Source organism: Bubalus bubalis, chromosome 3 (genome assembly GCF_019923935.1).
Source record: "Bubalus bubalis isolate 160015118507 breed Murrah chromosome 3, NDDB_SH_1, whole genome shotgun sequence".
In the NCBI taxonomy this organism is placed as follows: Eukaryota; Metazoa; Chordata; class Mammalia; order Artiodactyla; family Bovidae; genus Bubalus; species Bubalus bubalis.
Genome location: NC_059159.1, coordinates 91,860,935 through 91,888,918, shown reverse-complemented (window position 1 = coordinate 91,888,918; position 27,984 = coordinate 91,860,935). Strand labels below are relative to the sequence as shown.

The 27,984-nt window shown below is 39.6% G+C and overlaps 1 long non-coding RNA gene across 1 annotated transcript; it reads right to left on the bottom strand.

The window, feature by feature from the left end:
* Window positions 1-6,077: 6,077 nt before the first annotated feature.
* Window positions 6,078-11,588, bottom strand: LOC123332411. Its single transcript, XR_006549203.1, has 3 exons — window positions 11,516-11,588; window positions 10,745-10,916; window positions 6,078-6,877 (listed from the first exon to the last, which is right to left on the bottom strand). It is a non-coding gene; the product is annotated as an uncharacterized LOC123332411 (long non-coding RNA).
* Between the last annotated feature and the right edge of the window lie 16,396 nt (window positions 11,589-27,984).

Genomic DNA, 27,984 nt, shown 5'->3' with positions numbered 1-27,984 from the left:
GTAATGTCTCTGCTTTTTAATATGCTATCTAGGTTGGTCATAACTTTCCTTCCAAGGAGTAAGCGTCTTTTAATTTCATGGCTGCAATCACTATCTGCAGTGATTTTGGAGCCCAGAAAAATAAAGTCCAACACTGTTTCCACTGTTTCCCCATCTATTTGCCATGAAGTGATGGGACCGGATGCCATGATCTTAATTTTCTGGAAGTTGTGGCATTACAAAAGGGATATTGAGAGGAGATATACACCCAGGTGCAAGTAAAAAGGAGATAAATTATCTGTCAGTTCAGTTCAGTCGCTCAGTCATGTCTGACTCTTTGCAACCCCATGGACTGCAGCACGCCAGGCTTCCCTGTCCATCACCAACTCCCGGAGTTTGCTTAAGCTCATGTCCATTGAGTCCGTGATTCCATTCAACCATCTCATCCTCTGTCGTCCCCTTCTCCTCCGGCCTTCAATCTTTCCCAGCATCAGGGTCTTTTCAAACAGCAGCTCTTTGCATCAGGTAGTCAAAGTATTGGAGTTTTAGCTTCAACACCCATCCTTCAATGAATATTCAGGACTGATTTCCTTTAGGATGGACTGGTTGGATCTCCTTGCAGTCCAAGGGACTCTGCATATAAGTTAAATAAGCAGGGTGACAATATACAGCCTTGATGCATCCTTTCCCTATTTGGAACCAGTCTGTTGTTCCATGTCCAGTTCTAACTGTTGCTTCCTGACCTGCATACAGATTTCTCAAGAGGCAGGTCAGGTGGTCTGGTATTCCCATCTCTTTCAGAATTTTCCAGTTTGTTTTGATCCACACAGTCAAAGGCTTTGGCATAGTCAGTAAAGCAGAAATAGATGTTTTTCTGAAACTCTCTTGCTTTTTCGATAATCCAGCAGATGTTAGCAATTTGATCTCTGATTCCTCTGCCTTTTCTAAATCCAGCCTGAACATCTGGAAGTTCATGGTTCACATATTGTTGAAGCCTGGCTTGGAGAATTTTGAGCGTTACTTTACTAGCGTGTGAGATGAATGCAATTGTGAGGTAGTTTGAGCATTCTTTTGCATTGCCTTTCTTAGGGACTGGAATGAAAACTGACCTTTCCCAGTCCCGTGGCCACTGCTGAGTTTTCCAAATTTGTTGGCATATTGAGTGCAGCACTTTCACAGCATCATCTTTTAGGATTTGAAATAGCTGAACTGGAATTCCATTACCTCCACTAGCTTTGTTCATAGTGATGCTTCCTAAGGCCCACTCGACTTCACATTCCAGGATGTCTGGCTCTAGGTCAGTGATAACACCATCATGGTTATCTGGGTTGTGAAGATCTTTTTTGTACAGTTCTTCTGTATATTCTTGCCACCTCTTCTTAATATTTTCTGCTTCTGTTAGGTCCATACCATTTCTGTCCTTTATTGGGCCCATCTTTGCATGAAATGTTCCCTTGGTATCTCTCATTTTCTTGAAGAGATCTTTAGTCTTTCCCATTCTATTGTTTTCCTCTATTTCTTTGCACTGATCACTGAGGAAGGCTTTCTTATGTCTCCTTGCTATTCTTTGGAACTCTACGTTCAAGCTGGTATATCTTTCATTTTCTCCTTTGCTTTTTGCTTCTCTTCTTTCACAGCTATTTGTAGAGAATTTCAAAGCAATAATAAAAGTGGACTTGTTTTTTATTGTTACAACTCACAGACCATCCTAGACAAACCAGTAATTGGCTTCTTCTCACCCAGGCAGGCAACTCCCACTGAGCTGCTCCCCAACCTTGATACACAACTGACTTAGTGGCTGGTGTATAGTAGAACCTCAGGAAATGCTATTCTCTGGTTGGTGGAAATAGGCTAAATCTGTGTGAAAACAGATATAATTTAAAAAAAAAAAAGTGCCTCTTACTCACAGACCTAGAAAAAGAACTTATGGTTTCCAAGGGGAAGGGATAGTTAGGGAATTTGGGAAGGTTATGTACACACTGTTATATTCAAAATGGATAACCAACAAGGACTTATTGTACAGCACATGGAACTCTTCTTAATGTTAAATGCCAGCCTGGATAGGAGGGGAGTTTAGGGGGAAATGGATGCATGTATATGTATGGCTGAGCCCATTCACTCTTTTCCTGAAACTACCACAACACTGTTAATGGGCTATACCCAGATACAAAATAAAAAGTTTAAAATTCGGGGGAAAAAAGAAAAGAACCTCTTGAGCAAAATCTTACTGTAGCTCCACTTAGTCTCAGTTAAAGACAGTGAAAAATGGTATATAGAGGATTTTACAAAAGTGATTTCCCTTGGCACATTGTTTCTACTTTTACCCTATACTTCATCTCCTTTAAAATGAAGACTTTCATCCACAAGCATCAGTATGCAATATCGACTTCATGCTTTCTCATGGGAGACAGACTGCTCATATCACCCACAAAGTATTTTCCTCCAAAATCTCCATGACACATCTCCATTTCTCCAAAACATATCCTTCTATATCCATAGGGCCACCTTTCTCTCTGCCTTTCCCCACATAGACTTTGCATCTTCTCCAGCTACAGTACCTGGCTGTGGATCTCTCCTCTGGGTCTCCTTGAATCTCTCTCCTGTTTCAGCTAGAGCAGTTTAGATCCATCCCACCTTCATATAAGAAATGACCAGCAAACATCAGATGCTTCAGTCACCCTGTGTTAAACTGAGTTCACAGTATATAACAAAAGTAACAGTAACAAAACCTTACATTTTTCTTGTTCACAAAACCTTTTTGTGGAAATTTTTACATTCTGCCTTTGTGCTCATTAACATATAGAACTAGTCTATCCAATAAAAAGTCATGCCATTAACTTTACAATAAATCACCCAGTTGGGTCTTAATAAAATTATTTCAAAACATTCAGTAAGAAAGCCTCATAAGGGTTAAGAATCATACTGATATTTACTCAATTCTCTGCTCTTTACACTTATCTTCTCAAGAGGACCCCAAGAAAAACTAAAAACTTAAGTCTAATGTGTGTGCTTAGTCACTCAGTTCATGTCCAACTCTTTGTGACCCCATGGACTGCAGCCCACCAGGCTCCTCTGTCCATGGGGATTCTCCAGGCAAGAATACTGGAGTGGGTTGCCATGCCCTCCTCCAGGGGATCGTCCAATCCAGGGATCAAACCCAGGTCTCCCACATTGCAGGCGGATTCTCTACCAACTGAGCCACCAGGGAAGCCCAATAGAGCATAATTTTTATTTCATTCTTCAGTTCAGTTCAGTTCAATTCAGTCACTCAGTCATGTCCGACTCTCTGCGACCTCATGAATTGCAGCACGCCAGGCCTCCCTGTCCATCATCAACTCCTGGAGTTTTCTTAATTATCATCAAAATATTGTTGATTTACAAAAACTTCACAAAAGCATACACATTGATGCAATGGAAGCAATATAATAATAGAGTGAAAAAAGATGAGGTAATCACTGTAGAAGTCATTTAGTATAACTTGTATTTGAGAGTCAGGGTTCAGCATGGCCATCAGTAGAAACTACTTAAGCAGAAAAGTTACTTGTTGGAAAGCTATTGAGTAGCTCAGAGAATCAACATGAAAACTCAAAAACAATATTGAAAAAATGGTCTGGAACCAAGGAAGGCAGCCAAGTAGGACACAGCCAAAATCATCCCACAAGAACTGTTCTGGACTCTACCACTGGACATACCAACACTGGACACTCATCATTACACTCCTGGACTCTTACTTCCACTACCATATAAGTAATCTCTGGCTGTCCCTGCGTCTCTGTGTCAGGCCTTTAAGAGTCAAAGTTCTAGGCAAGGGTACCCAACTGGGTTAATCCAGGGTCACATTTCTATGGAGCCATCACTCCCCCACCTTAATAGCTTATATATGCATGGATGTCAAGGTGGTACCTGCAGGTGTCCCAGGCAACAGTGTCAGAATCTCCAAGGTGGGGAGGAAGAGACAGGAGCCATAGGCCCAGGGTGAGGCATTGTCAGGTGGTATCTGCATGATGCTGGTCATTGCCCACACACATCTGGTGATCTTATTCTACAGTGGCCAATGAGGCCAAAAGGACTTAAAGTATAAATAAGAAAGCCTTGCATATTTTAGGACTTTGTTTCCTACTCTTTGATACACAAGTGTCTCATGACCAACATGTTAACTATCTTACCAAAGCATTATGATGCTCACTACTTCCCACTCCTCTGATTTTACCAGTATGATGTCATCAATGTACTGCTGCTGCTGCTAAGTCGCTTCAGTCGTGTCCGACTCTGTGTGACCCCGTAGACGGCAGCCCATCAGGCTCCACCATCCCTGGGATTCTCCAGGCAAGAACACTGGAGTGGGCTGCCATTTCCTTCTCCAATGCACGAAAGTGAAAAGTGAAAGTGAAGTCGCTTAGTCGTGTCCGACTCTTAGTGACCCCATGGACTGCAGCCTACCAGGCTCCTCCGTCCATGGGATTTTCCAGGCAAGAGTACTGGAGTGGGGTGCCATTGCCTACTAAACCTATATAATCTCTTGGTGAAGAGTGGGAATGGCCAAGGTCCCAAGGCGACCATGGGGTGGCATAAAGTCATGATGTTGGTATTATCAGAGGCAATTTAGCCAAAATTTATGCTTGTTCCAGTTGAAAGTGAAAGTTTCCTGATACTTTCTACTAATGGAATACTGGAGAGAAATGCCAATTCAACTGTTAACTCCAGTAGCCAAGACAGGATCAATTTGTTCCAGGTAAGGAAACTATATTCAGGATGCAGCTGAAGTCATCTCGTAATTAAGATTAAGAAAATCCATTGTTAATCTCTAAAATCCTTCTATATGTAGCATTGGCCAAACAGATTTAAAATGAGGATGTGGACTGAAGGCAATTATAGGTTCAATGCAGTCTCATATCAGATTACCAGTGGCATTTTCCCAGAACTAGAAAAAAAATTTTTTAATCTGTATGGAAACACAAAAGACCTTGAATAGCCAAAGCAATCCTGAAAAGGAAAAACAGAGGTGGAGGAATCAGGCTCTCTGACTTCAGATTATACTACAAAGCTGCAGTAATCAAAACAGTATGGTACTGTTTTCCACACTATGGCAAAATCACCATAAACCCTAAAGGGTTTTACTGACCCTTTGAACAATTGAAAAATACAACTCTGGACAACAGGTCCCACATCAGTTATACAGGTATTAATAATAGAAAAATTGGAAAATAACTATGGGCAAAATGAAAAAAATTTAAATCATCAAGTGATGATTTTTATCATTTTATAAACATTTTTATATCAACAAGTTATTCTACAACATCTTTTTTCTGACTTTATTTACACTATTAAAATTTGACTAAATTCACAGGCAGAATATATTGTTTTAATGGTCAGTGTACTAATAGCAACACCACTCAAAATGGTTGATTATAGTAACAGGCAAAGTAATACTTCTAAGAGCAGAAATAAAATTCTTCTAGGTACCTAATCAAGAAGAATCTTAATGACTTCTCAGGATCTTCTCCAAGACCGCCTTTGCACAATCTTCCCCAGTCATGTTAACTCCACGCCTAATCGAGGAAATCCCATGCCAGAGAAATGTCACTAAGGAATTAACCAGGGAAAAAATAAAGAATTTATGCAAACAGCTACATACTAAATTAATACACTCAGTTAGATAATTAAATCTCAGCTGCTTGCACAAGGTAAGGCCCAAATAAACATGTGGTGAATGAGAAGTGAATGGTTGAAGAAGTCAAGAAGGAAAACAATAACCTGCTTTTGGGTGAACTTGAAAAATTCAAGGGAAAAGGAGAAAAAATGATACAGTTTCAATATTTCTCTCTCAGACTATGAAGGAAAGTTAGCACATGGGAAATTATTTATATCTCCATTTGACTTTTAAAACAGAGATTGATTTTTAATTGTAAGATACTGATTAATATCAATAGTAATGAGCCTACTAAAAATTGAAATACAAGGACAAAACATATTTATAAGGAAGCATATAGAAATGATGATGTCTCTTGTTGAATGCATCCTTGGAAACACATGCTCTGTTGGACAAATAATGACAATTTTTCATGCTATCTCAAGCAATAATGGATTAAATGGTTGCTACTTTACACAGATGTGCATAAACTAGGGACACAGGATTCACCCAATAATATAAACCTTATATTGGAAATGGTCTTAGAACTTAATCATTCCAGTGTTCCAATTAAAGGATCCACTTAATACAATCCCTAGGAGATGGTGTTCATGGAAGTCTCTGGCAGACAAAGAAAAGTATATGCAAGGGTTATCAGGGTGGAAAGACAATCTTGAGACAGTATAAGTAGAGTTTATTTCCTCTTTTCCTTGGAGAAATCATCAGAGAACAGTTACAGGAATGATATTCACAGAGAAAGATTTTTAAATAAAATTGAAACACCATTCAGCCAACCTTGAGAAAAGAAAATGACAATGAACTTCACGATGCTTTGTTTTTCACTCTCTGATCAGTTTTCTAAATATCCATGGAAGTCCACAAAAGGAAAAAGGAAAGACTTTCATGATAAGCCTTTTCATTCTATTTAAGTTATAAAGCAGAAAAACATCTTAAAAGGGAAAAGGTGAAATGTTACAATGGGCTCCTGAGGGAATATGGCTAAATTCACTCAATCTCTGGAGATGTTTGAAAATTGGACTGCCTTAAGTATATAGCCTTAGGGCGAGAATGGCTGGCTGACCTCTCCAAGACCGCAGTTGCCCGCTATCAAATACACCGCATCAGTGCTCTCACGGCCTCTTTCTTGTGCTGAAGGAAGAATTCAGGAAGTTCAGTGACTCTCGAGATCAAATTTAAGGAGTCCAAGAATTCTACAGCTTTGCCAAGAACCTCGGAGTTTATTGTTGGTTTTTAAGGATGGGTGAGCAACTTTATGAAAAACAGAGGGGAAAAAAAAAAAAAAAAAGTGCTTCAGTAAAGGTTTAAGTACTTTTTGACACATTTCAGCAAACTTTTATTACTTTCCTGTTAGGTCTGAGATTTGATTTTAACTTGTTACCCTGCTACCATTTTCATGGATGCTAGCAGAAGACATGCGGTATCTGGTTAGAGATGTGGGACTCATGGCATAGTAAGCACCGTGGGCATTAGTATGTTTCCATCAGTTCCACTTGGCCTTCAAGTAGAGGCTATGTGTAGGTACAGACAGATGCCCTCACACAGTGTGTGGGAGGCACTCCTCTACAAGAGAAAAACACAAAGTGCTGGGAACTCACAATGTCATAGGAAGCATAATCAAGTCTGTGTTGTCCCAAAGGGAGACTTTACTTCATGCCTCAAGCTTGCTCACTGCTTGAGTGAGCACCATCCTGAGCAACGGTCTGGGTTTAAAGTGATGTTGCCTTGTGTTCTTGGCATGCTCATCAAGATGCATAGGAGTGTAAGATACCTACAGAAGTCTGTCTCTCCCATTATTTCCTCCCACTGTTCCATTCTCTTACCCAATCGTCCTCTGTTTCCTGAAACTGTAGGAAAAAGGAAACTCTATTGGAGAGACTCAGACCTATCTTGCCACATCTTTGAGGTCTTTGGCCTCAGAAGAGTTCCACAATCTCAGAGATTGTTATACGATTTCAGATTCAGATTTAAGAAATTTAAGAAATTCAGATTCAGATTTAAGAAATTTAAGAAATTCTGAAATACGATTTCAGAAATAAGTGTCCTCGTTCACAGGATCTCTTCTATGGTCACCCAGGAGGAAAGGTGGCTGTCCTTCCTTCTTCTTAAACACTAGATGCCACAGATTTAACCTGTTCCCCTCTTGTCCAATTTTCATCTCTCTCCTAATAGTACTAGAAACATCTTACACCTCCATATACAGATTCTCCAAGAGATGGATTTTCTCAGACTGTCACTCATCAGCAAGGTACTGTCTATAGGCATACCTGAGAAAGATGAATTTGAGCAAGCAAAATATTGAATTATTAAAGCATTATGGCTGCACTTCAGAATCAATAGTGATTCAACACATCCCATTTTCTTCAAGTTTTACCTCTATATAACTAGTCACAACAGCCATGACCAGTGATGTTTACATCTTGGGTCAAAGAAGATTCCACCTCCCAGTCATCTCGCCACCCTCTTTTTCTTCATCCAGAAAGGCATAACGAAAGCAAGTCAAAGAGATGTCATTGTAGAGGAAATTTTGAATTCATTTTTATCTATTTGGTCAGAAAGTAAATCACTTGCAAGCTGGATCACTTTATCTACTAATGATGTTACAATTAAATGGCTGGTGTCCAGCTCACAGATGACCACAGACAGCACATCAGTAAACAATGACCTGCAAGTCAGAACCTTTGAAACCTTAAGAACGCATCCAATGTGAATTTTCATAAAAACATTTCTCCACTGAATCAGTTTTGGTTTCAGCATTTTTAGGTTAATTTGGGGAAAGTACCAAGAAACTACATGAAATTGCTCAAGTGCTAGGGGCACTTCGAGTATTGCTATGCTGCTGCTGCTTCTAAGTCGCTTCAGTCATGTCCGACCCTGTGCGACCCCATTGACTGCAGCCCACCAGGCTCCCCCGTCCCTGGGATTCTCCAGGCAAGAACACTGGAGTGGGTTGCCAATTCCTCCTCCAATGCATGAAAGTGAAAAGTCAAAGTGAAGGCGCTCAGTTGTGTCCGACTCTTAGCGACCCCATGGACTGTAGCCTACCAGGCTCCTCTGTCCATGGGATTTTCCAGGCAAGAATACTGGAGTGGGGTGCCATTGCCTTCTCCGGAGTATTGCTATGAGAAGGGTTTAATTCCATTACTTTGTCTCTCCATCTCTCCGTCTCTCTCACACACACACACACACACATACACACACGACACTGTCTTGTATAACTCTTACACTTGAGAGACGTTTATCACATTTGCTTGGCTTCTACACCAACCAGATACTTGTGCAACGCCTGTGGGGAGGCAGAGGAGGGGTAATCCCAGAGGCAGGTCCTCCTACACAAGTTTTTTGCAAGAAGTTAACTCAGCATGTGATACTCCCACTACTTCTCCTAGCTCTATATTGGGAAGTTCAGAGGTTTAGGCACTCAGCTGCCAAAGAGGCAGTCTCTGTGCCCTCAGGCACAAGGTACATAGACTGATAGGCTGTCCCTGTTTCTCCCTCTCTGTCCATACCTAGTGATCTCTGATCTCTCTGATTTTAATACTCCCAAACCACACTCATTATTTACAGATCATGAAGAGGTAGGAGGGAGAATTAGTAGCATTTCCATGAGAAGACTATTGCACAATGGGAGCTCCAGAGGTTTATGCTGCCATTTATCAGGCTCTCACCAAACACAGGCTCTAGGTGTTGTGTCATCTTGGATTTCTTTAATTTTCACAACAGTCCTCGTAATCTTTCCTGATAGATGAAGAATCAGATGCTAAAACAGTGTAGAAGCTTTGCTCATGGACCTGGACCCCAAAGCCCATCCTCTGTCCATGGACTATGCTATAAAAGGTTCAAAGAGGCATTTCCTAGAATTTGAACTGTTACCTCAAGGAAGCATTGTTTATTTGTTCTTTCTGCTAAGTGAGCTTAAATTACACAGAAAGTTTGGGTAGACAATTTAATAATGATCTACTAAAACAGGGGGCTGGAAAAAGAGTGAACACTCCATCCTTAAGAGCATCGGTAAGGACAACAGCAACTGGCCATCTTGAATTGTTTAGGGAAAACAGAGGAAATCTTTTTTCTTCAAGGTCTACTGTTCCAGAGGGAAAAACTGAATCAAGGGAATATTAATCGCTAAGATTTCATGTAGTACTTTTCCTGTGCCAGACCTTACTGAAGTGCTTTATATTAGGTAATAAAACTAAAATCAGAAAAAGTGGAGCCCAAGTTTCTCCTTGGAAAAATAAATACTGTCCTCAACCTATTTTTAAATTACAAGCAGTAAAATTTTTTCACAATTGCCATCAAACTAATACTGCAGCTCCATGCAGTTTAGACGTTGGCAGTTTAAAACCTGAGAGGTGTGGGGAAGAAAGGGGAACAAGAGAGAGAGGAAAAGGGGGGTAGCCGTGGGGGCAGGGGGAAAGATGTAGGAAAAAAGAAGAAACACATTTAAAGGCAGTGGGAAAGGAGAATAGAAGAGGAAGAATCAAAAGTAGAGAACAGGAGAAACAGGAGAAGCAAAAACTGAGAAGCAGATAAAAAGAGAAAATCAGGGGAACGTAATCCTGGGAAGATTATTTTTACATCACACTCCTATTCGGTTAGGCTGTGAGTGGAGTTTAGGCCAAACTATCCAAAAATTATCTCCTTTTACGACGCCTAGTGAACTGTTCCACTGTCATTCACAGATCTGCAGTCTCCACTACATTTTCAGTCTAGGCTCCAAGTGATGTAACGAGAGTAGCAGGTAGCCAGCTACTATCATTTTCAGACTGAACAAGACCAAAATGAAAGTGAAACTGACACTCAAGTCTGAAGCAACTTCCATGTTTATCCCTCAAAACAAGCTGGACTATATGGTTTACACTTCAGTTCAAGGCCAAAAAACAAAAATCTATCTAGAAGTGACACAGTCTCAACTGAAAAAAAAGGATATCCTTGGCTGCATTCTAGATTTCCTCCCTTTCTGGAGTAATCTTTTGCTACAGCTGTTCCTCAAGCTAGTCATAACTATTTATCTTCCTTCTGGTCAATACGTTCTGTTGGCCAGGCTCATCATCTCTTTAAAGGCATTCTCTGAGTTGTTTATTGCATCCGAACAACAGGTGAAGTGGTCCTCCTCACCTCATTCATCTTGCCTCTCCATTCATCACTACTTTCCTCCGTAGGTCAATGGATTGAAGAATAGTAGCACATTTTTCAAGTGAAACTGAAAATGTTCCAAGTTTCCTAAGTCTCCACAGGCAACTTCACAGATCTGTGTAACACAAGATGGAATTCCGAAGGCAGAGTGAAGCTGTTTGAGAAAAGTCAGAAAGTCACCAGACGATGCTGTGACAAAGAATCGAAAATGCTTTCTTCTAAATGTGCATGTGATTAGATCTTGGGAAACTACTCTATCATTATTGGAATGGAGATTTTTTTTTCCACAAAGTTGCATTTTTTCCTACTCGAAGTCTCTTGACTAAATGAGTTTCACATGTGTAATCAAAGCATTATGTGTGTCGCTGTACTTGGAGTTAATTGGAGCAATTTTTGTTAAAATTTACCCACATAGTAAAGCACTCTTTGAAAACAATTTCCTGAAAGAGACTCTTTAAAGTTATTATTTTAAATGTAACCATGTACCTTTACTTTAGTGTAAGTGTTTTTTTTCTCTTGGACCAAATGGGTACCCTTAGACTCAATAGGTCTTTACATCAGTGTAAGAGTTACATTTTGTTTCTTAAACAATGATTAGAAGGTGATGTATTACTGCAGAGGGAAATTTTTAAACATCAAACCCTCCTACAAATAAAAGAATTCTTAAAAATATGATTAATAGTGAAAAACTGGAAATAACTTCAACAATATGCATTCACTCAGTCAGTCAACAAATCTCTATTGAGGATCTACCTTACGTTAACCTTGCCACAGTTCTTGCAACCATCCACATCTTGTGATGCCCATATCCTGGAGAAACAGGAAATTTGTTATGTAAATTATGGTGCATTCAAAGAACTAGATTATTGTATGGTCCCATAAATCATGTGGTACAAGTATATTTAGAACTAAAATGATGCTCACAGTATAATAAATAAAAAGTTTACAAAGAAGATTATAGTATGGTGATTTTTATTCAATGAACATAGTATTATAAAGCTAACAATTAGGATTTTACTATATATAGGTGGGCACTGTTCTAAGTACTTCACATAAATTATTTCATTTTATCCTGTTTACAATTCTGTGCAGAGTTTGGGGTTAATATCAGTATTAACCCCATTTTAAAGATAAAGGAATGGGGATTGAGGCACAAAAAGACTAATTAGCTTGCCTGTAGTCACACAGCTTGTTAGTGAGGAACTGGGGTTTTAACCCAGTTAGTCTGGCTCTGGATACATGCACTTTTGTCACCATGCTCTGTTGACTCATATGTGCTTGGGCTCACACTGTGTGGGTTCGAATCCAGGATAAGCTACTTGTCAGTCACGTGACCTTGAGTAAGTTATTTAACCTCCCTAAACCTCAGTGTCTTCCGTTCTGAAATGGAGAAAATAAGAGTTGCCCTCTCACAGTGTGAACATGTGGATGGTGTGAGAACATCTACATGGCATGCTTAGCACAGTGCCAGGCACACAGTGAGGACTCAATAAAAACTCAATAAATGTGTTTCTTCACCATCTTCTTCAAATTCTGGAAGAATATATGCCCAAATATCAACAGTGGCAACTTCTGAGAAGGGTAACTACAAAACATTTTCCTTTTATTTAACAATATTTTCTACTTTTTTCTAATATACATGTACTGTGTGATTAACAAACTATTGGCTATAAAGTAAAATTTGTATTTCTCAATTGTAGCATGCTACAAGTATAATTTCTATAAAGAGAGGACCAACAACGCTAAGCTTTTATCAAGCACATTTTATATATAAGGCATCACTGGGGGTAAAAATAAATAAATAAGTAAAAAGGAATAAGACCCCAAGGGCACTCTGACTCAGCTTGCAGCAGAATAGGCCAAATAAAAAGTATAGAAGGAGAACTGTCAGGACAACAGGCAGTTATTTTAAGAAAGACACACGCACAACACTACAAGCCCAGCGGAGGCTGGGAATCTGCCCAGGAAGCAAGAGAAGGCTTCACTGAAGGGAACAGCAGTCTGAGGCCCAGGGCTCAGGAAACGTGTCCTCCAACTTCTCAGAGGAAAAAAAATAAATAAATTATATGTATAATATGATAGAAATGCCAGAAGCAATGAAATCACCTTCATAAATTGTTAAGCCATATCAAGTTTCTGTTCATCTGGGATGTCAGACTTATCATATTTAAGAACTCCATGGTGCCCCTCCTCCCTGACAATCAACTCACTTTGCATCAGGGTTACATATGAGCCTTTAGCTGAGGGCCTAAGAATGTATAGAGACTTTCCAAGAGGATAAGTGGGGCTGGGAGTGGAGGGGACTTTTCTGGACAAACTGACTGAAGATGGGAGCAATGACATGAAGCTATTAAAAAAAAGATTCGAGGGAAAAGAAGTCTGACTCACAGGAGGTGTCCATGCATGAGCAGGGCTGGTGGGAAATTAAATAATAGGTCTTATTTAAATTCTCAGAAAACCACTAGTGAGAGAAAGTAGGGTTTGGAAAGACAGGAGAGTCTTGTGTTGAATTTTGCACCAATGAGCTGATAGAACACAGATTATGTATTTCATTTTCATGCCCTTACCATGCCCCTGCTGCTGCTGCTGCTAAGTCGCTTCAGTCGTGTCCGACTCTGTGCGACCCCATAGACAGCAGCCCAACCAGGCTTCCCCGTCCCTGGGATTCTCCAGGCAAGAACACTGGAATGGGTTGCCATTTCCTTCTCCAATGCATGAAAGTGAAAAGTGAAAGTGAAGTTGCTCAGTAGTGTCCGACTCTTAGCGACCCCATGGACTGCAGCCTACCAGGCTCCCCCATCCATGGGATTCTCCAGGCAAGAGTACTGGAGTGGGGTGCCATTGCCTTCTCCATACCATGCCCCAAGAGACAGGATTAATCAGAAACTCATCTGGTCAGAAAGAGTTGGAGTGCCTGAGCTAAGTCTAAGGATAAAGATTGATTACCTGTGGAGTTATCAATTTGGATGTTACTTAGATGCTGCTGCTTGTATACCATTATGCTTCCAATTCTTGAAGAGAGAATATTTTTTAAATAAAATTTTCATACTTTAACAAATTAAACATAAAACTCCAAAGTTGTCAACTGAGAAAAGAATCTCCATGCAAAGGGACAAGACTTGGAACCGCATTAAAGACCTGGTAACAAATCACTAAGATAAATGGGAGCACTGCCAAAAATAAAATTCATAGAAGTCATAAGCAGGTAATTTACACACACACACAAAGTACAAATGGGTAATAAACATAAAAAGATTGCTACTCTCCTCAGAAATAGAAGCAATGCAAATTAAAGCAACAATGAAGTATCATTGCTTTCTATCAAGCTACAAAATACCTTAAAAATTAAAACAGCCAATCATAGTGTTGAGAAACATTACAGAACAGTTTGATAATATGCATCAAAAATATAAATACACTTTAAACAAACAGGTGGTTGCCAGAGGGAAGGGAGGTGAGGGGAGAAAAGAAAGGTGAGGGAGATTAGGACGTACAAACTTCCAGTCATAAAATATAACTGAGTTATGGGTATGTACAGTGTGGGGAATATCGTATCTTTCTATGGTAATGCATCATAACCAGAATTATCACAGTGACCATTTTGAAATTTGATCATTAGAAATATCAAATCACTGTATTATATAACAGGAACTAACACCGTGTTGCAGGTCAACTGTATTTCAAAATCAAATTATAGAGGGCTTCCCTGGTGGGTCAGCGGTAAAGAACCTGCCTGCCAATGCAGGAGATATGGGTTTGCTCCCTGATCCAGGAAAATGCCACATGCTTCAGAGCAACTAAGCTCATATACCACAACTATTGAGCCTGTGCTCTAGACCCCAGGAACAGCAACTACTGAAGACCCCATGCCCTAGAGCCCCTGCTCCGCAACAAGAGAAGCGATCGGATGAGAAGCCCGCACACCACACGTAGAGAGTAGACCCCCACTCACCAAACTAGAAAAAAGCCTGTGCAGTGATGAAGACCCAGCACAGTCTACATAAATAATAAAATTATTTTAAAAAATATAGAAATAGAGATCAGATTTGTGGTTACCAGAAAGTGAGGGGTTGAGAGAGGAAAAATTGGATAAAGGCAATCAAAAGGAACAAATTTCCAGTTATAAGATAAATAAGTACTAGGAATGTAATGTATAACATGATAAACATAATTAACACTGCTTTCATATATGTTATATATGAAAATTAAGAGCAAATTCTAAGGGTTCTCATCATAAGAAAACAGTTTTTTTTCTATTTCTTTAATTTTGTATCTATATGAGATGACAAATGATCACTAAATTTCACTATGATAATCATTTCATGAAGTATGTGAGTCAAATCATTATGCTGTGCATCTTAAACATACAATGTTATATGTCAACTGTATCTCAATAAAATTGAAAGGGGAAAAAAGAGAGAAAATATATATGTATACTTTCACCCAACATTTGCACTTCTAGGAATGTATTATAAGGAAATAGAATATACACCAAAATTTATGTCAGATATTCACTATAAAATTATTCAAAAAAAGAAAACAATCTAAAGGGATCACAATCAATAATTAGTTAAATAAACTATATTATTTTTAACTTTATTTTAAAATAATTTTAGACTTACTAAAAGGTGTTTGGCAGGCAAAGAGATCTTTATAATAACTTTGGAACAAATTCAAACTGAATTCATAAAACCTGGTGGGTGCTTTCTGAGTAGCTAGGGGAATTTGTTGACCAATTCTGAAAGTCTTTTGTGGGGAGAATGTGGACTAGGTACAATTCTGTGCAATCTCGGAAACTCAAAGTCATGTTGACTTTGACCAGGCTGATACCTTGATTACAGATTGCAATACTAATTCTCCATTCCCTGTGGATGGTACTACCTGTAGAGGAAAGTTAGAGAAACATAAAAGATTGAAATAACATTCAGATAGAAAGAAATTTTTTAAAGTACAAACCAGTGACAGTCAACTCTCAGAAAAATTCCAAAACTGATTGCTAATCAGAATTTAGAAAATTTTAGTAAAGAAATCAGCAATACCATGAGACAATGAAGGTTCACAAAAATGAATCCTGTCAGATTACTCCCTTTGACTCTTGTCAAGGGGTCCCAAGATTCACAGAACACGAAAACATCATAGACTAAGCCTAGATCTCATTCAAGTACTTTATGTCTTTTTTAACGTCTGTGACCTGTAGCAGTTCTGTCTAATGACTTGTTAAAGCACTTATTAAGGCATTTTAATTATCCTGGGATAATTAAAGCACTTATCGTAACTTATTCGATGTATGTATATAGATGCGGATGTCTTTTTATTTCTTCCATAATGCCTACATAGAGTGGGTACTTGGTGTTTGCTGAGTTGATAAATAAATGATGCTACATTTTAATTTTCTTTGGAGATTCTGGTAAACTTTTCAGGTTAGCTTTTAGAGAAATAGTCCTAAAGATAAGAGTGAATAAATCACCTGATTTCCCTTAGCAGAGGAGAAACAAATAGATTTTTCCTCTCAAGGTCCCAGATGAGAGCAAACCATATTTCATTGGGTCAGGCAAGGGGAGGAATCCATCTGTTGGTGTTTATAAAACAAACACTTGGGATTCCATTAGATTATCAGTTCGCAGTGACTATCCCCCACACTCATCTTCCCAGTCCCCAGACATGAGTTGTGTTGACCCACCTCACTTTCCCCAATGTCCCTGGAAGCCAATTTCCCAGGATAATAAAATTTAGCATGATTTGAATGACATAAAAAAAGTAAGGGAGCTGACTAGTGAGAAAGGAAGCACACGATATGATCAGCTTGGGTCTCACGAAGCCCCTAAGAAATGTCCTGCTCTTACATAGACAACCAGTTGAGTGAGTTTTTCCTCATTTGCAGATGCCTTTCTGGATTGAAATTAAGTATATGTTCACATTCTAAAATGCTACCAACTCTGTACTAGACGCCAAAAGTCTGATTTTTCAACTGCCTTGCTGGTGCTTAAAAAATTTTTGAGGAGTTGAGCTTTAAAAAAAAAAAAAAGAAAGAAAGGATTCAGGTCTTTAAATTAAAGGAAACAGCTAATCTTCCCAGATGTTTAAGTTAGAACATAATTTACAGGTAACTCCCACCATAAACACAGCTGCTCTATCTCACCTCACGACATGAAAGACAAACACGCTTCTGTCAGGATCTCAGAAGAGCAGCAGAGATCTCCCATTGTGGGGAGCAAATGAAAACAGTCCTGTTGGCATCCCCGAAATGCAGGGCGTTTAAACACACGCCTCCCTCCCATCCACTCTCTGGCTTGGAGATAAGTAGGGACATTTCCTTAAGAGTTTCAACATGAAAGGCAAAGCTTTCCAGCTGGAATGGGAGCCTGTGTGTCAATGACAAACACATGCACTGAATGTCAACAACACAACAGTTTGAAACATTACAGAAAGAGCCTCAAATGACTCTGTTCACTGTAGGCCTGACTGGCCATGCTGTTGAGACATAATTATAAGGGACCCACAGGCACAGCTCCAGAGCTGGCCCCATTAGGAGGAGACCCTGGGTTGAGCTAGGATAAAGAGGCAATAGACAAAGTAACTCATTTTTTAATAATTCAGATAATCTCCGCATCACTGAGATGGCCTCCAAGCATCTAAGGGCAATTAAAATTAAAATAAAGACAAAATATTTTGTATTTATTTTTAAATAAAACTCTAGCTTTGATATCTTCTAGGCAAAAGGCAGATATAGAAGGAGAGAAGGGGAACAGAGGGAAGAGAAAAAGAAGGGGTAAAGAAGTGTAGGTCATCATCCTATCAAATCTTGGGATCAGTTCAGTTCAGTTCAGTCACTCAACCATGTCCGACTCTTTGTGACCCCCTGAACCGCAGCATGCCAGGCCTCCCTGTCCATCACCAACTCCCAGAGTTTACCCAAACTTGTGTCCATTGAGTCGGTGATGCCATTCAACCATATCATCCTCTGTCATCCCCTTCTCCTCCTGCCCTCAATCTTTCACAGCATCAGGGTCTTTTCAAATGAGTCAGCTCTTTGCATCAGGTGGCCAAAGGACTGGAGTTTCAGCTTCAACATCAGTAATTCCAATGAACACCCAGGACTGATTTCCCTTAGGACGGACTGGTTGGACCTCCTTGCAGTCCAAGGGACTCTCAAGAGTCTTCTCCAACACCACAGTTCAAAAGCATCAATTCTTCAGCACTCATTTCTTCACAGTCCAACTCTCACATCCATACATGACCACAGGAAAAACCATAGCCTTTGACTAGATGGACCTTTATTGGCAAAATAATGTCTCTGCTTTTTAATATGCTGTCTAAGTTGGTCATAACTTTCCTTCCAAGGAGTAACTGTCTTTTAATTTCATGGCTGCAATAACCATCTGCAGTGATATTGGAGCCCAGAAAAATAAAGTCAGCTACTATTTCCACTGTTTCCCCATTTATTTGCCATGAAGTGATGGGACCGGATGCCATGATCTTCGTTTTCTGAATGTTGAGCTTTAAGCCAACTTTTTCACTCTCCACTTTCACTTTCATCAAGAGGCTCTTTAGTTCTTCTTCACTTTCTGCCATAAGGGTGGTGTCATCTGCATATCTGAGGTTATTGATATTTCTCCCGGCAATCTTGATTCCAACTAGTGCTTCCTCCAGTCCAGCGTTTCTCAGGATGTACTCTGCATATAAGTTAAATAAGCAGGGTGACAATACACAGCCTTGACATACTCCTTTTCCTATTTGGAACCAGTCTGTTGTTCCATGTCCAGTTCTAACTCTTGCTTCCTGACCTGCATACAGGTTTCTCAAGAGGCAGGTCAGGTGGTCTGGTAGTCCCATCTCTTTCAGAATTTTCCACAGTTTCTTGTGATCCACACAGTCAAAGGCTTTGGCATAGTCAATAAAGCAAAAATAGATGTTTTTCCAGAACTCTCTTGCTTTTTCAATGATCCAGCGGATGTTAGCAATTTAATCTCTGGTTCCTCTGCCTTTCCTAAAACCAGCTTGAACATCTGGAAGTTCATGGTCACGTATTGCTGAAGCCTGGCTTGGAGAATTTTGAGCATTACTTTACTAGCGTGTGAGATGAGTGCAATTGTGTAGTAGTTTGGCATTCTTTGGCATTGCGTTTCTTTGGGATTGGAATGAAAACTGACCTTTTCCAGTCCTGTGGCCACTGCTGAGCTTTCCAAATTTGCTGGCATATTGAGTGCAGCACTTTCACAGCATCAGCTTTCAGGATTTGAAATAGCTCAACTGGAATTCCATCACCTCCACTAGTTTTGTTCATAGTGATGCTTCCTAAGGCCCACTTGACTTCACATTCCAGGATGTCTGGCTCTAGGTGAATGATCACACCATCATGGTTATCTGGGTCATGAAGATCTTTTTTGTACAGTTCTTCTGTGTATTCTTGCCACTCTTCTTAATATCTTCTGCTTCTGTTAGGTCCATACCATTTCTGTCCTTCATTGAGCCCATCCTTGCATGAAACGTTCCCTTGGTATCTCTCATTTTCTTGAAGAGATCTCTAGTCTTTTCCATTCTGTTGTTTTCCTCTATTTCTTTGCACTGATCACTGAGGAAGGCTTTCTTATCTCTCTTTGCTATTCTCTGGAACTCTGCATTCAAATGGGTGTATCTTTCCTTTTCTCCTTTGCTTTTTGCTTCTCTTCTTTTCACAGGGATTTGTAAGGCCTCCTCAGACAGCCATTTTGCCTTTTTGCATTTCTTTTTCTTAGGGATGGTCTTGATCCCTGTCTCCTGTACAATGTCACAAACCTCTGTTCATAGTTCATCAGGCACTCTGTCTATCAGATCTAGTCCCTTAAATCTATTTCTCACTCCCACTGTATAATCAGAAGGGATTTAATTTAGGTCATACCTGAATGGTCTAGTGGTTTTCCCCACTTTCTTCAATTTAAGTCTGAAGTTGGCAATAAGGAGTTCATGATCTGAGCCACAGTCCACTCCCCGTCTTATTTTCGCTGACTGCATAGAGCTTCTCCATCTTTGGCTGCAAAGAATATATTAAATCTGACTTAGAATTACAGAATTTTAGATCTGGATGGAGCATTAATGATGGAGCCCAGTCATCCTTATTGTCCTTAAGTCTACTGTACCTCAGAATCACCTACAGAGCTTAAGAAAAAATGAGATAGATAGATATGTAATAGGTATATAAGTAGACTGATGATAGATGGATAGATAAATGATGGTGCTGATGATGGTGAAGATAGAGAAACAGGCTACCTACCCACCCCCCACCCCCCGCCATTTCCCATCACAAAATTCTGATGGATTTGAGGTAGGGAAGGGCTAAGGCATGGGGCTTCCCAGGTGGCTCAGTGGTAAAGAACATGCCTAAATGCAGGAAGCACAAGAGATGCAGGTTCAATCCCTGGATCGGGAAGATCCCCTGGAGAAGGAAATGGCAACACACTCCAGTATTCTTGTCAGGAAAATTCCATGGACAGAGGAGCATGGTAGGCTACAATCCATGGGGTTGCAAAGAGTCAGACATAACTGAGCAACCGAGCACACACACACAGGGGTAAGGCATAGGTATATTTTAAGCTCCTGAGCAGAGGCTTTTCTAGTAATTTCAGTGTTAATAAGCACTAATTACCAAAAAAAAAAAAAAAATGTGTTCAGGGTTAGGACAGCAGAGGTTTAGGGTGCTCTGGAATCAGGCAAGGAATCCCCAACCCAATTTGACAGGCTAGAAGGAAGTTATGATGTGCTATCTAAATTGAACCTTAGAAAAGTTGTCAGTCAAAAATAAAGAGAAGCAGAAATAAAACCATACAGGTAGACAAGATATATATAACATGTTAAGGAGTCCGCCAATTACTCAAAGGCAGTTGGGAGTGGTAACAAGACTTTCAACATGGAATGTCATTGTACATCTGTTGTGTTCACCTACTAAGTCTCTCTTCTCCCCTCCAGCAATAATAGAAGCTATTCATGGGTTTATGGTGGGGCTGACTCTGTCCTCCAAGTCCAGCTCCCACCCAAAGAAAGATGTGCATGGCTCGAGCTTCATAGACCTGTGACCCTCCTTGGGACCATCCTGCCAAAACCATGTGGGAAGATGACCTGCTTTTGCAGGACTATGCAGCTGGTAGAGTCTGAGTCCTGAGCTGCCAGAGACCAACATACACATTGTGTATATTCGAAACCCTACATCATGCTGAGCCTTTAATCAGACCCATCTCCTGGATTTCCCAATGATACAGGCCAATAAATCCCACATCTTTTGCTTAATATAGTTTTTTAAAAGAATATTTGCTTACTTTTATTTTTGGCTGTGCTGGGTCTTTCTTGCCGCATGGAGACTTTCTTTAGTTACAGAGAGCGGAAGGCTGCTAGTTGCAGTGTATGGGCTTCTCATCGCAGTGGCTTCTCCTGTTGCAGAGCACAGGCTCTAGAGTTCACATCAGGAGTTGTGGCACATGGGTTCAGGAGTTGTGATACACAGGCTTAGTTGCCCCTCCACATGTGGGATCTTCCCAGATCAGGGATCAAATCGGTATCTTCTTAATTGCAAGGCAGATTCTTAACCACTTGACCACCAGCGAAGCCCTGCTTAATACAGTTTGAATTGAGTTTCACTCACTTGCAAGCAAAAAACCTAATACAAGAGCACTCTTGTATTTTAAAAGAAGACAGCTACACAGTGAATGACATACCAGCTCAGAGGATACTAGAGTAATCTAGGGGTGAGAAATAACCAAGAGCTCAGCTAGGTGTGGGAATGGTGAGGATGTGATGAGAGAGAGAAGGGGTAGCAGGAAGAGAACTGCCTCACCATGATGTCTAGGGGTTGATTAATGGTAAAGGAAACAAGATGTGATGGATTTATGCAAATGTTCCTTTCATGCTTACTGTATATAAAATGGGATAATACCTCATGAGGAAGGACTTAACAAGCCCATATATAAAGAATATGCTTCCACAGTCACTAGTAATCATGATAAATGTAAATGATAACTTGAGTTATGATAGATATATTGTTGGTGTCTTTGGTTCTGCAGGCAGTTTTCCAGTCATTTTTTATTCAAGTATCACATGATCGGCAAAAAAAAAAAAAAAAAAGCTAGTGAAATAGGAATTCAGCTAATGAACTTTTCAGGGAGAAACACTTTTTTTTTTCATATCTACCTATAAGATCATGTCATTACAGATTGTGAAAAAATATTAAAAATTATTTCATAGCTTAAAGCAAAAATTTTATATTGATGAACAATTTTTTAATAATTTAAACTTAACTTGTAAAGTAATATCCAAGGATAAAAGAATCAAGTTTGATAAAAATAAATGATGTATTTCTAGGAATTCTTGTAGATTTAATTTTAAAAAGAAAAAGACCATTCCTGTCTGTCTTAAGATGAACTTACAAAGAGAAAATTAAGCAATATTGAAAATTATAAAGAAAAAAGACCAGCCTGCTGTGGGAATAGGCAATTTAAATTTTTGAGGTGTTCAAAAAAGTCTATTTCAGTGAAACACAAGCAATGACAGACACAGCTAGAAAGACAAAAACATTTGAGTAAATTTGGTGATCCAGAAACATGTGCAATTAATGACAAAGACGATAGTGAAGGGCCCTTAGCTCTATCCATGGGCGGTGGAAAATGTGCTAATAGCATATTTTGTTACTTTTTTTTTACCAGTTACATAAATACAGCAGTGAGATAAAACCACCACTTCCAGGGTTGTGTTCAGAGGCATGTCAGTTCTTGGCAATAATAATGGGTAGTGTGAGAATCAAATTTCCACTGTTAGAGGAATCCTGTATAAGGAATTTTCTTTTTTTCCAAAACACATAATATACACAAACATACTGCATCGTTTAAACTGCTAACTATTGTGGACCCAAGTGCATGGAAAGGCATTATCTCTGTACCTCCAATAATTTTCATTTATGCCAATTTCAATACAAATGCAAACTATTTAAAATTAGAAAAAAAGACAACTCAGAGTGCCCCCAAGAGATTTAAGATGGTTCACCAAGGCACTGAATTGGAGCCTGGAAAACCACACCTTCAGTTTAAAATAAAAAGTTTCCACAAGCTCAACTCTCTTGAACTGTTGTTCAAGAAAAGTTAAGACACACTGAGTCCAACAGAAACGGTGAAGCACTGCAGCATGGTAGAGCAAATGTTTTCTTAGCATCAGCCAAGACACCTCCATGATGGTCCATGATCAACAACATGGAGCGTTTGATGTGACGTATGCAGGAAAACCCAGAAGCAGCTATTCTTCTCATCTAATTTGTCTGATCCATCCTCTGTTAAGATACTGTCAGCCACCTTCTAGATATGCATAGTAATCTCTCATAAACTGAAAGTGTGTTTAAAATTCTACAAATGTTTTACAAACAAACAAAAACAACTCTGAGCCTTAGCTGGATCCATCAGGTTTGAATTATACAGACAATATTTCCACTTGGAGAAATTTTGGATTATCTCTTGATTGGTTTCATTATTTCTTTTTCATCATTACATGATATTCTAATTGTCATAGCACTTCTACTAACTGTGTCTTCCACATGCAGCAATCATGAATCAGAATCCTTCACCAAGTTCATAAAAACCCTGACCCAGACAACTGTAAGACAGCTTAGTCCAGTCTTTCTTCTAGGATAGGAATCCTTTCCCATTGATGTCAAGAGAGATTTCTCTGCCTTGTTTAAACACTGGCAAAGGAAGGAAACCCTCCCAGCTGTGCTATATTCTGATGCTCACTTTACATTTTCCCTTCGGTAGAATAAGCTTCATCTCTTCTTCCTAGGAAGCAAGTATCTTGGGTACTTCTGCCATCCTTTCCCATAAGCTGCTGCATAGAGAGGTGCTCTTCAAATCTCCCCCAGCACAGAGGTCAGCTTGCCTTTGTCACAGGTATAACTTTCAATATGCAGCCGGATACCCCAGGGAATGTATAGCCCATCAAGCTCCTCTGTCCAGCAGATTCTCCAGGTAAGAACACTGAAGTGGGTAGCCATTTCCTTCTCCAGGGAATCTTTCTGACCCAGGGATCGAACCTGGGTTTCCTGGATAGCAGGCCGAGTCTCCATTTCCCAAGGATCACATGAACCAGGGTTCTTTGTGGCTTTCTCAAGAAATTCCCACTGTGAACTGCTGCAAAGTTTGCCTATTTTTGTAACTTCTCTCTCTAGATTGAAGTTTCTTATCTCCCTATTTAGTCCCAAATTCTAGGAGCTAGAGTCAGTAAAGATGCCTCTTCACTATAGATTCTATTGTTTTCATCTTAATTCATGCAGTATTCACAGAAGCATCAGTTTTTAGCCTGAGTTAGGCAGATGACTTGCTAATCACCTGGTGCTTTGATTTTTGAACTTCTGTGGAACCCTTTGAGAACCTGATGAAAGTTATGGCCCCTCTTGCTACAAAAAATGCATAGACATCACACACAATTTCAGAATTTTGGAGTGAAAGGACACTCCCTTGGGGAGAGTCTTGGGGAAGAATTGCTGAATCCCAGACAGGCTTTACACTGGAAATATAAGAAAAATAAGGAACATAGAAGATAAATCACTTGTCTGATATCTCAGAGCTTAATAGTGGCACCACTTTCATTAGACCCCAGGTTTCCTGATTCCTAGTCTTGTGCCCTCTCTACCACCTCATGCTGTTGCTTCTTATGTTGGGTGCAAAACTATTACTAAAACTTTCACTGAAAAAATTTAAAAATAAAAATATATTTTAAAATGTCACAGAAAGTGGGATTGCAATTCAGTAGCAAGAAAGTCCTCAGCCAATCCTATGAGGATCTTGGGTACTGGGGGGCCATTCGTAGTTGTTCTGAGTTGAGGAGGGGGATGGAGGGTGGAATCGGGGGGCTGGAGGGGAAACTGAACCTTTACATGGCGACACTAACCAGCCCATAGATGTGGACTGCGCAGAAGACATGTGACCTTGGGCCAGGAAGATCTCTTCAGAATCTCAGTTGAGAGTCGTCTGCCACAAACTCTCCCAGCAGGATATAGTGGAATGAGTACCTTTGTCCTTGAGAGGGGAGGAACCTGGACCAGGCAGCACCACATCCACTACAGTGGGCACGAGAACACTTGCAACCAGCCTCCTTTTCCTTCTCAAATGACCCTCAAATTTTTAAGGTTCCATTTTCCTCTCTCTCTCTCTCTAGTTTTTCTTAAAGAAACTAAAATCAGCCCATAGATCATCAAGAGAAGAATGCAGCTACGATGCCCCCAAACATATACGAGCTAAGGCCTCCTCCTCTAAACACTGGAATGACAACTGACCTTGACAAAATCAGGGAAGTCCTTTTCTGAAAATAGTCCCTGGGGAATCCCAAAAGTAATGGGATGAAATTGATTGAGCAATGCACTGTTTCGCTTTATAGGCTTTCCATTTGTCATACGAATTATAATGAATACTTATTTCTTGATTTACGCCTCGGCCTTCACACAATTTGCGGCTCCTGCCATGTTTACACACACCATCTGGAAGAGCTAATGAGCCAAGGAGTGCCAGAAATTATAACTTGCTTTGACTAAACCTAGAAGATTTTTACTGGCAAGAAAATGACTTTACTTTTTTTTTTTCTTTCTGGATTTGCAAGGAGATTAAAACATGAGTCTCACCGAGTGTAGGGCAGAAATATGCAAAGCTAATTTTAATAGAATGAACCTAAAGGCAGCTGGCATGACAAAATCAATTCAGAATAATTTTGCCATTACAGTGATAGTCCTGATAGAATGTCTCTTCTGACATTGGGATTCTTTCAAATTACCTAGCCTATGTAGAAATATGGATCTCAGAGGGTGGAAAAGGGAATGCATGGAACACTGAATGGCATAGAATCTAAGAACATCGATTCTACCCCACCCCATAGGCTTGGACCCAGCTCTGTACAAGTGCTAATATGACTCTAGACATGTTATTTAATGCTTTTAGAGATCAGATGCCTTATGTATAAAACAGGGATAATAAAACAAACTACATGATGGGTTATTGTTAAAATTAAATGAGATAACACAAGTTACATTGGACTGTTAAGGCATGACACTTAAAAGAATCACTTAGTAATTGTTAGTAGTTATTATTTCCTGTCTTTTTTTTTTAATTTTATTTTTAAACTTTACATAATTGTATTAGTTTTGCCAAATATCAAAATGAATCCGCCACAGGTATAAAGTTTACCAAAAGATTCTAATACAAAATATTCTTTCAAAGGCAGTTTAATCTCTCTTGGGTCAAAACTGCCCATGGTAGAGGAAAACTAGGTATAGCATGGATGAATTAAATACATCCATAGATATGTCCGGAAAAGGCAATGGCACCCCACTCCAGTACTCTTGCCTGGAAAATCCCATGGACGGAGGAGCCTGGTAGGCTGCAGTCCATGGGGTCGCTAGGAGTCAGACACAACTGAGCGACTTCACTTTCACTTTTCACTTTCCTGCATTGGAGAAGGAAATGGCAACCCAATCCAGTGTTCTTGCCTGGAGAATTCCAGGGACAGGGGAGCCTGGTGGGCTGCCATCTATGGGGTCGCACAGAGTCGGACACGACTGAAGCGACTTAGCAGCAGCATAGATATGTCCAGCCACTCATTTTTGTCCCATGACTGAGTGTAAAGGTCTTCAGGGTTAGCCCTAAGCTAGTGACTTAACAGCAGTAGCAGCAGGAGGCTAAATTTAAAGGGACCCCAGGAAATAGAAATGGGTATATAGATGGGGCCAACTGCTTAGAATACATTTTACATTCTAATCTTCTTAAAAGTTAAGACTGTTTAATCATTTCTGTTGCCATAGCAAACATCTCCCCAACCGGCAAAGTGAGGGAAGGAGGCAAAGATTAGGACTACACACTAAATTCAAAAAGATGTCATTATAGTCCAAGAAAGGCTCTTCTAAAAATAATATATTCAATTTAGCATGTTAGAATTGATGTAATTTTTACATTTTTATGAAATGGTATTTTTATTTATGATTATAAAACAGAAAATTACATACTGTAGAAAAGACATTAAACTTTTGAGGAAGATAATAAAAGTCACCCAAATTCTACAATTTAGAGACTAAATACTTAACATATTGATGGGTTTCCTTTTGGTTGTTTTTTTTTTCCACCAATGCACAGTTTTTTAGAATTATGGTCATACTGTCTTTTCAATATTTGACTCTTGCTTTTTTCATTTACTAATTCATGTAAACACTTTCCAGTATTTTTATCTATTTCTTGAAAGTGTGACTTTTAACAATATGTAATATATTCTTGGACTTCCCTCATGGCTCAGATGGTAAATAACCTGTCCGCAATGCAGGAGACCTGGGTTCAATCCCTGTATTGGGAAGATCCCCTGAAGAAGGGAATGGCTACGCACTCTAGTATTTTTGCCTGGAGAATTCCATGAGCAGAGGAGCCTGGCAGGCCACAGTCCATGAAATCTCAAGGAGTCAAACATGACAAACACTTCCTTGGGCTTCCCTATTGGCTCAGACAGTAAAGAATCTACCTGCAATGCAGGAGACCCAGGTTGTATAGATTCCTCCTATAAATTTTAAGTTCTTAATTTTTACTTTAAAAAAAATGAAGTTACAATAAACATCTTTGGACAAAATCTCTGTCCAAGTCTCTGATTTTTTAAAGTATACCTAGAAGTCTCTGAGGGTCAGAAGACTGAGCGACTTCACTTTCACTTTTCACTTTCACGCAGTGGAGAAGGATATGGCAACCCACTCCAGTGTTCTTGCCTGGAGAATCCCAGGGACGGGGGAGCCTGGTGGGCTGCCGTCTATGGGGTCACACAGAGTTGGACACAACTGAAGTGACTTAGCAGCAGCAGAAGTGGAATTACTAAAAATACTGTATTTTTAAGCCAATTATTGTTCATCAATTGCTTTCCACAAAAATATCAACTTCCATTCTGGCTGGCAATGCATGAGTATCCACCTTACCAAACCCTTGCGTATACTGAATTTCAAAACTTCTAAAACGGAAAGAGTATTAATACAAAATAATTGATTCTTGGGTAATAAGACTATTTTAATCATCTAAATTAAATTGTGAGAGTTAATTCATAATGTTTGGATCAAAGTTAATTATATTTGCTATTACAATCAGTCTTGTGGTTGGATTATCTATATATTCCTTTATCTTTTGCCACCATTCCTAGTTTATGAGCCCCTGGAGGGCAATAAAGGGTTTTATGTAGCTCTCACACCACCTAGCACAGTG